The sequence below is a fragment of the Corvus cornix genome, chromosome 1A (genome assembly GCF_000738735.6).
Source record: "Corvus cornix cornix isolate S_Up_H32 chromosome 1A, ASM73873v5, whole genome shotgun sequence".
Lineage (NCBI taxonomy): Eukaryota > Metazoa > Chordata > Aves > Passeriformes > Corvidae > Corvus > Corvus cornix.
The window spans coordinates 64,641,854-64,654,818 of record NC_047057.1 but is presented as its reverse complement, the minus strand read 5'-3'; the positions used below and the strand labels follow the sequence as shown (position 1 = coordinate 64,654,818).

At 40.8% G+C, this 12,965-nt stretch overlaps 1 protein-coding gene across 4 annotated transcripts in view; it reads right to left on the bottom strand.

Annotated features, from left to right (window-relative positions):
* Positions 1-12,965, bottom strand: part of DUSP16 (dual specificity phosphatase 16) — a 63,954-nt gene that overhangs the window by 29,429 nt on the left and 21,560 nt on the right. For 3 of the 4 annotated variants that reach the window (XM_039570195.1, XM_039570194.1, XM_039570196.1), the window contains exon 2: positions 5,511-5,592. The gene's annotated coding sequence lies outside the window, so the exon portion shown is untranslated. The remainder of the gene's footprint in view (positions 1-5,510; positions 5,593-12,965) is intronic. The other variant, XM_039570197.1, reaches the window with a different exon arrangement.

Sequence of the window (12,965 nt, the reverse complement as noted above, 5' to 3'; positions counted from 1 at the left end):
GAAGCTGTAAAATTAGTTTTTTAAACATTCAAACATTTTAAACATTAAACATTTTTAACGTTTAATGCCTTGGGAAAATATTTCACAAAACAGCACTGCAAGTTGGGAAACTGAAACTACACAAGAGAAAGGACCAAACTTAATCCACCTCTCTGAAGAAAATGCTTGAATAGAAACCAGTACAAGATGCCACATCAGGACACAAGCATTTTATTTGAATTAATAAATAATCACCAGAGATGGATGAGGTCTCACACTACAGGGAGGTAAAGCAGTGAGCACTTTTCTGTTCTTCCTGGAGCTGTGTGATTCTTATGTGAAGTGTGTAACACCCAGCCCTCATGCTAAATACTCTCTAAAATTAGATCCTGACAGCATCTGAACAACATCAGCTGAAACAGCGGCAGCAGCAGAGCAGTAAAACCACCTGACACATTCGACCCCCTATTTGACCACTGCCTCACAGTTGCCCTTAGGCTCTTCAGAGTCTCCCAAAACACATTCTGATGGCACAAGTCTTTATAGGAACAGTCCTCAGAAAGGAGCCACCATGGGGCTGCATCCTTCAGGGATTTAGCTCACATTTTATAGTGTCGACTTGCTGCCTCCGTTTGAAATGTTTGTTATTTATCTTAATTGCAAGAGAAGTAATGAATTCAAAGTATCGATAGATTATTAGAAGTCCTCTTATACCAACAGGTCAGTTGCAGTGGGAAATCCCAAGTCTGAAGATGCTTTACTCTGTAGATATATTGTACAAACCTACATTTACAAAATCTTAGGCAAAATAAATTCTGCAAAAAGCACAAGCTTCACCTTAACAACCCAAAAGAGGAAACTGGAAGTTGTTTCATGAGTTTCATGTGCCAATACAAGAAAAACACCAGCTTCCACGTAGACAGACATTAGACTGACAAAATGTGATTTTCCATTTGTCCTGACTTTAGTGCTGTTGTGACAGTGCTGTTAAGCTTGCCCAGATAAATGGAAGCACATAGCAGTGAAGTGCATATTGCTCTAAACTACAGAAAAAATATTGGAAAATATACTATAGCAAGTCTTAATTGAATGTTTTACAGAACCTGGTTGGTAGGTGTGCTCCCCCTCAGAGAGCAATCAATATACACTAGTCCCCAGAAGGTATCAAAAGACACTTGATTATCAAAATGACATTTTGCAAGGGGGGGGGGGAAGGAAACTTGATAGTTATGTCAATACCCCCACCCCCTACCCCCCAGGAAAACAGCATTCTACAATTTTTTAATTTCTCTTAACATGTCCTGTCACAGGTTTTGATTCTCTTTTATTCACATCAAAGGTTGCCAGATATTAAATCCACTGAACTCAATGAAAACTTTTCCAGTGGCTCTAGTGGGAATTGGCTCCAGCTCCCTTGTAAGCTAAACAGTTTGTTCGTGAACTAGACAGTTTGTTTTGATGGATAAATTGCTGACTTAAAGTCCAAGTAATAAAAGGAAAATAAAGCAGCTGAGAAAGTACAGAACTCTAAACCAGATGCTGTTAGAAATACTTAATCTTTAATTTGCAATTTTCAGTTTGAGTATGCTTCTTATCTTCTAAAAGCTTACTGTTTGCTGTGTCAGCCTTCACTTTCATACAACAGAAGTTTGTTTCAGAAGACTCTTGAGAAGAACTCAAACCAGTCATATCTGGTGACAGGGTAAAGAGCATGTAAAGAACATAAGGCAAGTGGGCTTCAGTCAAGAATCCTTTTAAATAGCCCTGTTACCTTAACATACCAAGGACCTTAAAAGCATTCTGCCCATGGCTTGAAAGCAATAAACTGAACAGCAATGTCACCTCAAGTTATTGCAACTGAAATCCTATTTCAACAGGAACATCTCCATTGCGCAGGGGAGAAACAACATTTTCAAGAAGTACAGGTTTTTCTTTTAATTCTCTCTGTTTCTGGAACTATCAGAGTTTGGGACTCTAAACAAGAGGAACCGGGCAGCCTCTTGCTTTAGGTAAACACTTGAGCTCTTGTCCCCTTCCTCATGACTCCTCTTATCGTTCAGCTGCTATGAGGTGTTGAAACATCTGTTTAATTTCTAATGCATTTGTAAAAAGATAAAATTCAATTTCTTGACTGTTCTCTTTCTACTTGTGACTTAGATCTCAATGGTATTACAGTGTCTCGTAAAATGATGTCATATAATGCACTGCCCCAAACAGGCCATTATATTGCTGACCTTAAAGGTAGGAAGCCATCCTAGTCACAGGGTGTTCCATGATGAAATCAGGATTACAAAAAGTGATCTGTAATTGAGCCATGAGAATCCCCCACAGAGTCATTCATGTGTACACTGGGAACACTGCATGGCTGCTTCCTCCTTCTAGAGGGACTGGGACACTTTTAAACAAGAAAATTAAACATTTAACTCACTATGAAACTAAAAAGATCTGTTCCACACTTGCCCAGTACCTTTACAGCTTTTCTTTATTGTTTAAAGAACCAAACCAACAAACCCTCTACTATCTTGCACACAAACTGGATTTCTGATGTTTGCATGTATGTTTAATGCTGCCACAGAACTACAGGATCTCTTGCTTCGGGGATTCCTGTCCCCATCCTAAATGGTTCAGATGGAGTGAAATAAGCAAGTCCCACATTTTCAGTTATGTGGTTGTGTTTGGTTTTTCAGTTACAATAACTCACATTTTGTATGAACTCCTAACTTCTACTGCTATCACTTTGACTCCAAGCAATTCCTTTCCATCACAACAGGATGCTTGTTTGAGTTCTCAGGTTTTGGCTCATATAGAATCACAGAATTATTTAGGTTGGAAAAGACCTCCAAGATCATTGAGTCCAACTGTTAAAGTAACATTGCCAAGTCCACTGCTAAGCCATGTCCCTAAGCTCCACATCTCCACATCTTTCAAATACTTCCAGGGATGAGAGGCAGATGTAGTAGGAATACATTTTAAAAACTCTCAGAACAAGAGTCTCTAATTCTAGCCCAGTTAAGGAACTAGCAAAGAGCTTCTAGAAGCCTTGCTACAATCTCTGAAAGACTTCTGCCTCACGTGAAAAGATAACCTTGAAGTTGAACCTTGGTGTCATAAATAAAGGGCTGGCTACGTCACTAATGCCTGCTTTGTCAGGAGCCTGCAAGCAGTGCTCCCACACACACGTCATGCAAAACACCAACAAAATCACTTTACAGCACCTGAACAAGGTCCTGATGGGCAGCCTTTATGAACTCAGCTGAGACACTTGAAGGAGTTGGGTTTTTTAAACTGTGTATTTTTCTACTTTTTACAGGCAAGCACATATAACTTATGAGAAAAACATTCTCATCCCCTAGAGTCCCTTTCATGGTTCTTAGGGTGGGCACCATCGTAAAAGAAAAGTTGAAAAGCTGAATTAAAAAAAAAGATGTAGAACATCCCAAACTGCAGGACACAAGCTACTGCTGGCTGTTACAAAAAGGGTATTTGGCTTCAGTGTTACTGGGAGTGCCCAGTAGTTCAACAGCTGGTGCCAATACCATCAGCACCAGTCCCTATTACCACGGTCACACGTGATACTGGACAAAAAGCCTACACAAACTAGAGAGGAATTCCAGATCCAGGGACCACAGGGTGAATTCCTACTCCTGCAAGAACCTTTTCCCTTCTGCCAACACCTATGACAGGCATAGCATTCCCTCACCAGCCTCAAAAAATAAATGGTGTTCTGGATGGATGCTTTTACCCAGTGCTACAGGAGACTAAGAGAGCTGAGAGAGGTCCAACCCTTGCTCAAGATGCTACTCCAGTAGCCAGGAACACAGAGTGCCTATGGAGCACAAGGGAAATAAAATTTTTAATTGAAAGCGAGGAATGGCTGTTTTTCTGAATTCAGCAAGCAAGCAGTCAATTCCAGAGATCAACAGCTGTATAATAAGGTACAAATTCTGGGGGAATAAACATTAGCTGAGGTTAGAGAAGTGTATTTATTACCTGCCATTGTATGAACACACAGGAGTGAGATAACAAATGTTTGTCAATTCAAAGAGCTCTGTTAACAAGGGCTCACGTCATTCCCTCAGCTGAGGGCAATGAGGGAGTCTTTGGGCTTTTTGGATGATTCAGAGAAGTGTCACTATCTCATAAACACATCATTTCCTCGTGCTTCCTGGCAGGGAGGTTGAAGAACAGACACATTCCACCACCCTCTGAGCACACTCCACTTTGGTGCAAGACTGGACAGCAGTACAGAAAGTCACTCAAATAGAAACACACAGATTTTAATTTTTTTTAAAAATGTCACTCATGTGCCATGTTCATAAAAGAGAGGCAGTTTTAAAAATGTCACCGTTTTCCTTTGCTTTTCTATGGGCGCTCCCTCTTCTCCTCTTAACACATCTGTGCTTTGAACTATATATGCAGTCAAAATGCAGAGTGCTAGTTTTCTCTTCCTTGTAGAAACGCCAGCCACATGCAAGCATTTTAGATTACACACTGTATAACCACGAGAAAGGCAAGTGGTTGGCAATGCCTTGGCTTCCAAGGCATTGGAAAGAAATAGATGAAGGTGGATTTTCTGTTCAGTACTCTCTTGTCCTTCATCCTGCTTGACTAGTTCCTCAACTTTGATTACTAGTTCTAAAGGAAACTCACCCCACTTCACTGTGCTCACCAATCTGAAAACTGAGACACAGAGAGTCAGAAAGGAAATCAACTTCCCATGAATACACTGCATGAAAGACCTCCAGTTTAGATCTTTAAGCTCACTCTATTTCTACACCTATTGCTCACCAACACTTTTACCACTGGCACTCTCAGACAGCTGGGCTAAGCAAGAGGAATGGGCCTTCCATTTAGATAACAGATATTTCCTGTCATACAAAAAGTCATATTTGAAATAATATATCATATTATTTCAAAATAAAACCAAAAAGCACACCAAATCACCACGTTTTCCTGACCTCCTCAGCATAGCCCTCAAACACCTGCAATGTTCTTGCAAATATCATCCATGTACCATCACCATCTCTAAGCAATAAGCCAGGTTATCATCACCTGCCCTTACCAAGAAGCCAACCTCTTTGACATTCCCAGTGAAACAATAAACATTTACTAAGAATGACTGCAGGGAAACCTGACTGGCAGAACGTGGCCTCACAGGAAGCATTAGAACCTGCTGTTGATATGTTACATAACTCTATTCAAAAGAGACTCAGACTTAATCTGGGGACTCCCTTCTCCACCCATACAAGTGAGAAGCTCTTTCCATTTCAAAATACTTTTTCACTGCAGGTTCACAGCATATAGGTCTGTGGAAACCGGAATGAAAGCTTACTTAATCCACTTCAAACATCTATTATAATACATTACATTTTTAGGTTCCTGTGGCCCAGGACACTCGACAACCAGGAAAAGTGTCAATGGATTTTTAAAAGATGATTCTCCCTCTATTATCTCCAAGTCAAAGCAACTGAAAATTCTGGAGTATTTTTTTATGAGTTCATTATTATTTCATGTCAAAAGATATTACTCACCTACATTTAAGGCACAATCTATATGGGCTGAACAGGACAGAAAGAAGGTGGTCCACATACAAAGGCCAGCAGAAGGAATTACCTAAACACAGGAAAATAATAATATTAATAATAATAGTAATAAAATCCTTATTACAAGATTTAAAAACACCAAACCAAACAAATACCCCCCAATCCAAACCAGGAAATGGATTTTACACTTTCAGTGCAGTAATTTGCTGTACAACTCCCCCAAACACATGAAAACCTAGGTGAGAAGTTATTTATGAATGCTGACATTCATTTACATGGAATGGGTCCAAAATAGGAAGTTATGCTATGCTGATTTTCCAAAAGAAAAGAGAAAAAAACCACCACAGCAAGTCTCTCTACTATCTTTAAATTAAAATTTAAAAAAAAAAAAAGTTGGAGATGCTCTAAAAATATCCAACAAACAAAAAACCGACCAGTGACAGCCTTCCAAACTCTTTGACACATCTCCCTGCTAGAAAACCAATCTATAACTCAGCATTACCAGGCGATGCATTTGCATGGAATTAAGCAAATTCACAAACTCTTGTTCAGTACCTATTAAAGATTGCCACAAGTAAGTGTGAATACAGCTGTATTTTGCATGGACAGAGACCAATGAAACAGGACATTTGTGCAGTTAATCCCACCTCCCCACACTCTAAAAAAGCCAGCACTGGAAACCGGTAACACTGGCATCACCAATAATCACACACAGTCATACCCATACAACTTCTACCCAAAGCACCTGCTGTTCCAACGGGAACAAATTAAATTACAACTTTTACACAAGGAAGCAAAAATAAGCACATCAGCGTCAATTCCCAACTGCTTCCTGGGCAGCTGAACGCAAGGTTTAAATCATGGCTGCCAAGAGATGACAGCATTGCCTAATCACTGTGATATAAACCATGACAATAAATTATTGCCAAGCAGCGCCTTACTGTGAGATCCAGGAGTGGCTCTGAAGCACGGAGTAAAGGACATGACAACTGTGAAGAGCCACCACAGCAAAGGGCTGGGCATGTTATGGTGAACAGCCTGAAAACCCACAGCATCCCACAAGGAAAAGAACTACAGGGATCAATCACCTCTCTGTCTTTAGGCAAATGGCAGCAGTAGAGCACAGGGTGAGAACCCCTCAGATACCGAGCTTATGACCCAGAACAGGCTTTGCTCACTGGGCTCATCTCTTGACTGGGACCTGTGTTTTACCCTGGAAGGACCTAGGCTGGAGACCCTCTCGCTTGCCATCATTAGTAGGTAGGCATATGTACGTGAGAGCAGCAGGGCAGAGAGCTGGATGAGAAGATCTGTTCAAGATTGGGCTCGGTCCTTTTCCCTCCCTCTGCTTGCTCCAGCTTCTCATTCCTTTCTGAGCCTCAGGAAGAGGCTCTGCAGACCTCCCTTGCTCCTTCCCATAATCCAGTGCAAAAGCCTGGCAGAAAGCAAAGACGAAGGTATGAAGAGAAAATTCATCCTACTCATCATACTTGTTGCTATCCCCTTTTCTAATCTCATCCCAGAAATTAATGCTAAACTAATGCTCAGCACTGATTAGGCTCTGCCTAGAGACAGGGCCCTATGATCTGAGACCACCTTGTGACAGCCCAAGGAAACAAAGTCCTGAGACAAAAAGCATCTCCCTTTTTGTTCTTTAGTGCTTCACGTGTAAGCTCCTGAAGCCTCTCTGAAAGCTGTCAGGTAGTCTTCACATTCACCAGCACCTGCCTCTCCGTGCTGTCCATGCCATGCCATGACTCCTTCTGCCAGACACACATCTCTGAAGTTCTTACAAATAAACCAGCTCTCACCTCAGGACACTGTATTTTGTTTTCCCCATTTTAATAAATACATGTAAATCAAGTGTTTAAAGCAGCCCCCAAGAGCCCTCATTTCACCATGGAGCATGATTAGTTCTGCTGAAGAGCAGATGAGAAACAAAGCATTTCAACACAGTTTACTAGAAGGAGGTGTCACATTTTAAGAACAGGATCCACTCATGATTGAAGACTGAGCTGCTGCAACTTCAGCCATAAGCATTAAGCACTTTTGGAAATTCCCTGGCAAAGCTGTTTAAGGAACAGACATTTCCTGTAATTTTCAGAAACATTTTATATCCCCCCCTCCTTTTTAGGCTTGGTGGTAAGGAGGGGAAGGGAGAGAGAGGATACCATATTACCATTAAGTGAAATATGAATGAGCCACCCAAGTTTAAAGTGGAAACTTCAGATATTTGTACTTAGCAGAAGGTTTTTAAAAAAGTCTTTCATCATTAAGAGGCCAGGATTTTTCTGCTGACTTTAGAAAAAGAAATATACATCCTTTCAATTAGGGTGACTTACAGAAGGATATGAACTTGTCTTTATACTTACTTCTGGCAAATAAGAAGTCCTCCAGGCCTAATTTAAATACCTTTTTCTATTTTCCAGAATTAGAAATGGAAGCCTTTTTTGCTCCTCTCTTGCTCAGGGCCTTCCCTAAACTGCAGCTAAACAAACCCAACCAGTGGAGTCACGCAGAGCATTCCTCCCATGGCAGAGAGTGAGGAACATCGAGCAAGAGAGAAGCCAGGAAGAGATGGAATAGTCAAATGTGACAGCATCCGTCTAAGGACCTCACCACCTTCCTCTTTTTCCTAAAAATCTAATCTTGTATGAAGCATCTGGTATAAAATTTATAAGGTTTACAGTAAGTTAGAAAATTATTTCACTTATCTATGTAACCCAAGTCTGAAGAGATCCAATCCAAAGCCACAGTATATAACACATGAGTTCACAAACCAAATTAAAACTGAGGGACAGTTGCCTATCCCCACAAAACACATCACGAGTGCTACTTTGGCCCTGTACACCAAATGGCAAATATTCATCATGTAATTGTGACCAATTGTCCACATCTGCCACCCTCCACCAGCAACTATATGGTGGAGGGTGGCAGACACAAAGAAAACAAAGTAACTCAATGAAAAAATTAACATGTTGAACTAATTCATAAATCCTCAAGCTGTTGTGATGCCAGCATATCCTTGCTATTTGTACGACATGGGTGCTTTACAGCAGCATCTTTCATGATACCGAGGTTTCCATCTCCTACACAAGCCGCACATTCTGAATCAACTGTTCTGCAGCTTTGCACACCAATATAAACAGTGACTTCTGTATTTTACATGGTCATCTTTTTGCTGAGAAACAGATTAAAAAACAGAGTGCTCTGAAGAGTAGCGCTAAATAAACATCAAGCACAGCTGTTGCAATAGTCCATGCTACTTCTTTAAAAGGCTTGCCATGAAAGAGGGTAAGATGGGACCTCAGAATCTTCAGATAATGGTTAGCTTTTAAACAGGAGGCATTCTGCCTAATGAGAAACTTAGAGGGGGGGACATCCAAATAATATGGCCCTGCAAATAAGGAGCCAAAAAGGAGATTAAAAAAAGGGCAACTCTGATCTGCTTCGTGGTCACTGTATGATAAAAACAGAAGGTGGATCAAGAACAAGGACCAGGATGGAATAAAGACAGAGGATAATGACGGTAATTCTATTAGGGAAATTAATCAGAATAGCTTCTGGGCAAGGCAGGGATGAATTTCTTGCAGAAGACTTTTTATTGACTCTTCTCTTAAATTAAACTGACTGACTAAAGTGAGTCAATCTCCTTTAAGAACAGAGACTTGTAGACTGCTTGCGTGTTACAGTACAACGTGGGTTAAAACGTTCTGGTCTTTCACCCATTTGAGGAAATGACACCAGTTCTCCCGGAAGGCAACTTGCACATTCAACCCCTTCACATCAGGGCATGAGAAAGTTTGCAAGGAATTTTTTATTTTTTCTTTAACTGTCAACATTAATACTTTGTTTCTTCCTGCTTGTGTTTGAAAATACAGTGCTGCACTGTGCTGCATGCATGTCCTGTCAGCTGTACGGGGAAATATCTAGAAGTTTAAAATAATATCTAATAAAAGTGTTAATTAAGTCTGTTGTCAAACTCATTTTATAAGCCCTCTGCATGCTCTAAACAATATTAATATTGCCACCAGTGTTTGATACATAGTGATAAAAGCATGCAGAAGCATCTTCAGAAGGGAGGCTTGGCCAAATAAAACATTGACATTACACATATGTAAACTCAGTCCTACTCGTTACAGCAGTTAAATATTATTGGGTTTCTCTTTAAATGACATTTACATGGCAAGGAAACAGAATAGATGACGGAAAACAGCAAGTCCACGCACATAGTACAGCCCAACTATCTTGAAGTGGGAGTAGAGAAGGAAACTTAAAGGAATATGCTCTGCAGCAATGGCTCCCAATTAACATGGGGAAATAAATCAAGTTGTTGTATGTTCCCAGAAATTAAACAATTGCAGTAATCCTGCTAAGAGGTCTCCCATTCTGGGCAGTTCAGAGTAGTGAGGGGTTCAGGCTGTGATACAGAGCGATGGTTGAACTGCAGATGAGGCACAGAAAACAAATTAACAAACTCCTAGATCCAGATGATTGGGACTCAAATATCTCACCATGGTGTAGGACTACTGACAGGTCACACTCTGGGAACAGAACATGTTTTCATACCTAATTTGTACCCACAAAGGTAATTATGATGGCTTGCTTATTAAAATTGCTTTCAAATAATAATTTAATTGACAAGATGGTACCAACAGGGCCCCAGCTGGGAACAAAAGCAAGAGCCATGGTACCTCACTGAGCTATGATCCCAGTCACGTGGTCTGGTATGTCTTTCCCAGAGGATCCCAAGTGTTCCTTTGAATTTGAATCATGTTATACAAGACCTGCAGCAGTGCCAAAGCCACATTTCTAACTCGGTAACCACATGGCTGAAAAGAGAAGCCACATATATCTGTACAATGGAAGAAGGAGAGCAGACGATGATTTAGGTTCCCCAGCTGTGCCTCTTGCATCACTGCAAACATTACCATTGAAGTAGAATCACAGAGTCACAAATGGTTTGGGTTGGAAGGGGCCTTAAAGGCCATTTCATTCCAACCCTCCTGCCTTGGGCAGGGACACCTTCAACGATCCCAGGTTACTCCAAGCCCCATCCAACCTGGCCTTGAAGACTTCCAGGGATAGGACAGCCACAGCTTCTCTGGGCAACCTGTGCCAGGGCCTCATCACCATCACAGGGAAGAATTTCTTCCTAATACCTAAACACACCCTGCCCCTCTGTCAGCTTGAAGCCATTCCTCCTTGTCCTATCACTCCATGTCCTTGTAAAATCTCTTGTAGGTTCCCTTCAGGTGCTGCTGCCTGACATAGAGGATGAAAAGTGATCTAACCACAATATACACAAATCCCCCATAAGAACAATTGACAAAATGCAACCACCAATTTATGTAGTGGGCAAGAACCAGAAGGGACCAGGATTTTTTAAATTTTGAAGGGAAAAAATGCATGATACCAAACCAAGGGAGAAAATTATGTTGTTATCATCTGATAGACATCTTACTCAAGGACCAGGGTCAACAAGAAATGTTTTATAGCAACCTCTCTCAGTTTATAACAGAATTTTGAATACCAAAGAGAAACAAAACATACTCCCTTAAAATACACTGGTATTATCCCATTTGATGTGTGCTTACATGCATGCACAGCTCTGTAGAAATCTATAAATAAGGTCTTATATTTCTTCAGAATTTGAAGAGGTGTCTTGTTTTACATAGTCCTTTTAAAAGCAACCAGAAAGGCATTGACTGTTGTCAAAGTAATCCCAAGCTTGGAGAGCTTAATACATTTCTGCAATAACTGAAGTAATACATCAACAGAATGGATCAACTTCAGGGCATGCAGAGCCAACTAAAGTGCTTGGAAAGAAGTTTATTATCTGCAAACTCCAAGATCCTTGTATTCCTTAAGTATTCAGCAACGGAAGAAGGATCAGTTCCTTGTCAACAATCACGGATACATCAATAAATAATACTGATTAGTTTTATAATAACTTATTCATTCTACATAAATTCCTGCTGATACCATTGGCACGTGTTCTGGTAATTCTCAGACAGACTTCCAGTCTGCATGTGAGCAGCCAATAGGAACGAGTTGGGTTTTGGTAGCAGTCCTGAGGTTTTTACCTCCAGAAACTGATCCTGAAGGATAAAGGTATATGATGGGTGGTCCTTAATCACTTCCTTTATGTGAAAATTGAGGTCAGAGTAGAAAAAGAGCCAAGGAAGGAAGTCTGCAGCACCCCTCAAACACACACACACACCTTCCTGAACAACTCCTTTAACAGTTTAGAGGGTTAACTTGTAGTTTAAATGAAGTAGTCAGAGTTGGGATAGAAATAAACAGCTTGCACAAGCAAGATACTGTGCTATTAAGTTTTTATAAGTGACTTAAAAATTAGGTCAGTCTAATTTGTGGCTGATACTTTGTTCTTTCACTACTATGAACTCACAATGATGTCAGTCTCATGTTCAAACATGCCACATTTAGCAGCGCACAGGCTTCCTGAGAGACTCTCTCAACCTTCCTTTGTGCAAAAGGCTTCTGCCAGATTCTTAGCTCATACTTCATTGACTCAGGCACGCCACTCCAGTTTCAAGGCAGTTACACTGGCTTCCCGTCAAATACTGTGCAGTCTGGGTTTTTTTTCTTCCTTCCTCTTCTATTTTTTTAATTTTCTCTAACTTTACTAACTAGAAGTTTAAGAATATGTGTCCATATTCAGGTTACCATTTTAGGCCTCACCTTCCTCACAACATCCAGAAGAGAACCACCTACAAAAGGTGTGGGAAACAGGTGTTTTTAACTAATTCAGCCCAATAATTTCAATAATTAAAAGGGGCCTACAAGAAAGTCAGAGAAGGGCTTTTTACAAGGGCATGTAGTGATAGGACAAGGGGGAATGGCTTCGAACTGAAAGAGAATAGGTTTAGATTAGATATTCCAAAGAAATAGAAATCCTTCCCTGTGAGGGTGGTGAGGCCCTGGCACAGGCTGCCCAGAGAAGCTGTGGCTGCCCCATCCCTGAAAGTGTCCAAGGCCAGGTTGGACAGGGAACATTCCCTCCAACAGGCACAATCAGCTTTTTGTGTGAATATCCTCTTAAGATGAGGCACAAAAATTCTTAGGTGAGAGTAAAGGAATAGGAATAGAGTGGTAGGTGAAAAAAACCCCAAAATCAAACAGGTCACTGTTTAAAAATGGCCATCTGCAAGTTTGTTCTTAGCAACCCCAATTCGCACCATTTGACTCAAGTTTGTGCCTGTCACTAAATATCTATACTAAACATTGACTGCAGTGAAGATGCACACAGTCTACATTTCCCACTGCAGAGACTTTACCTCATAAACACTAAGCTGGAGCAGAAGGTAAATGCTGGTAAAGCATTTCTCTTGGGGGTACACTGTGAGAAATGTAACACTGGCCCAGGCTCTCCCCCTCTCTCATTCATGAGGTCGTGTTTCACAACTTATACAGACATTT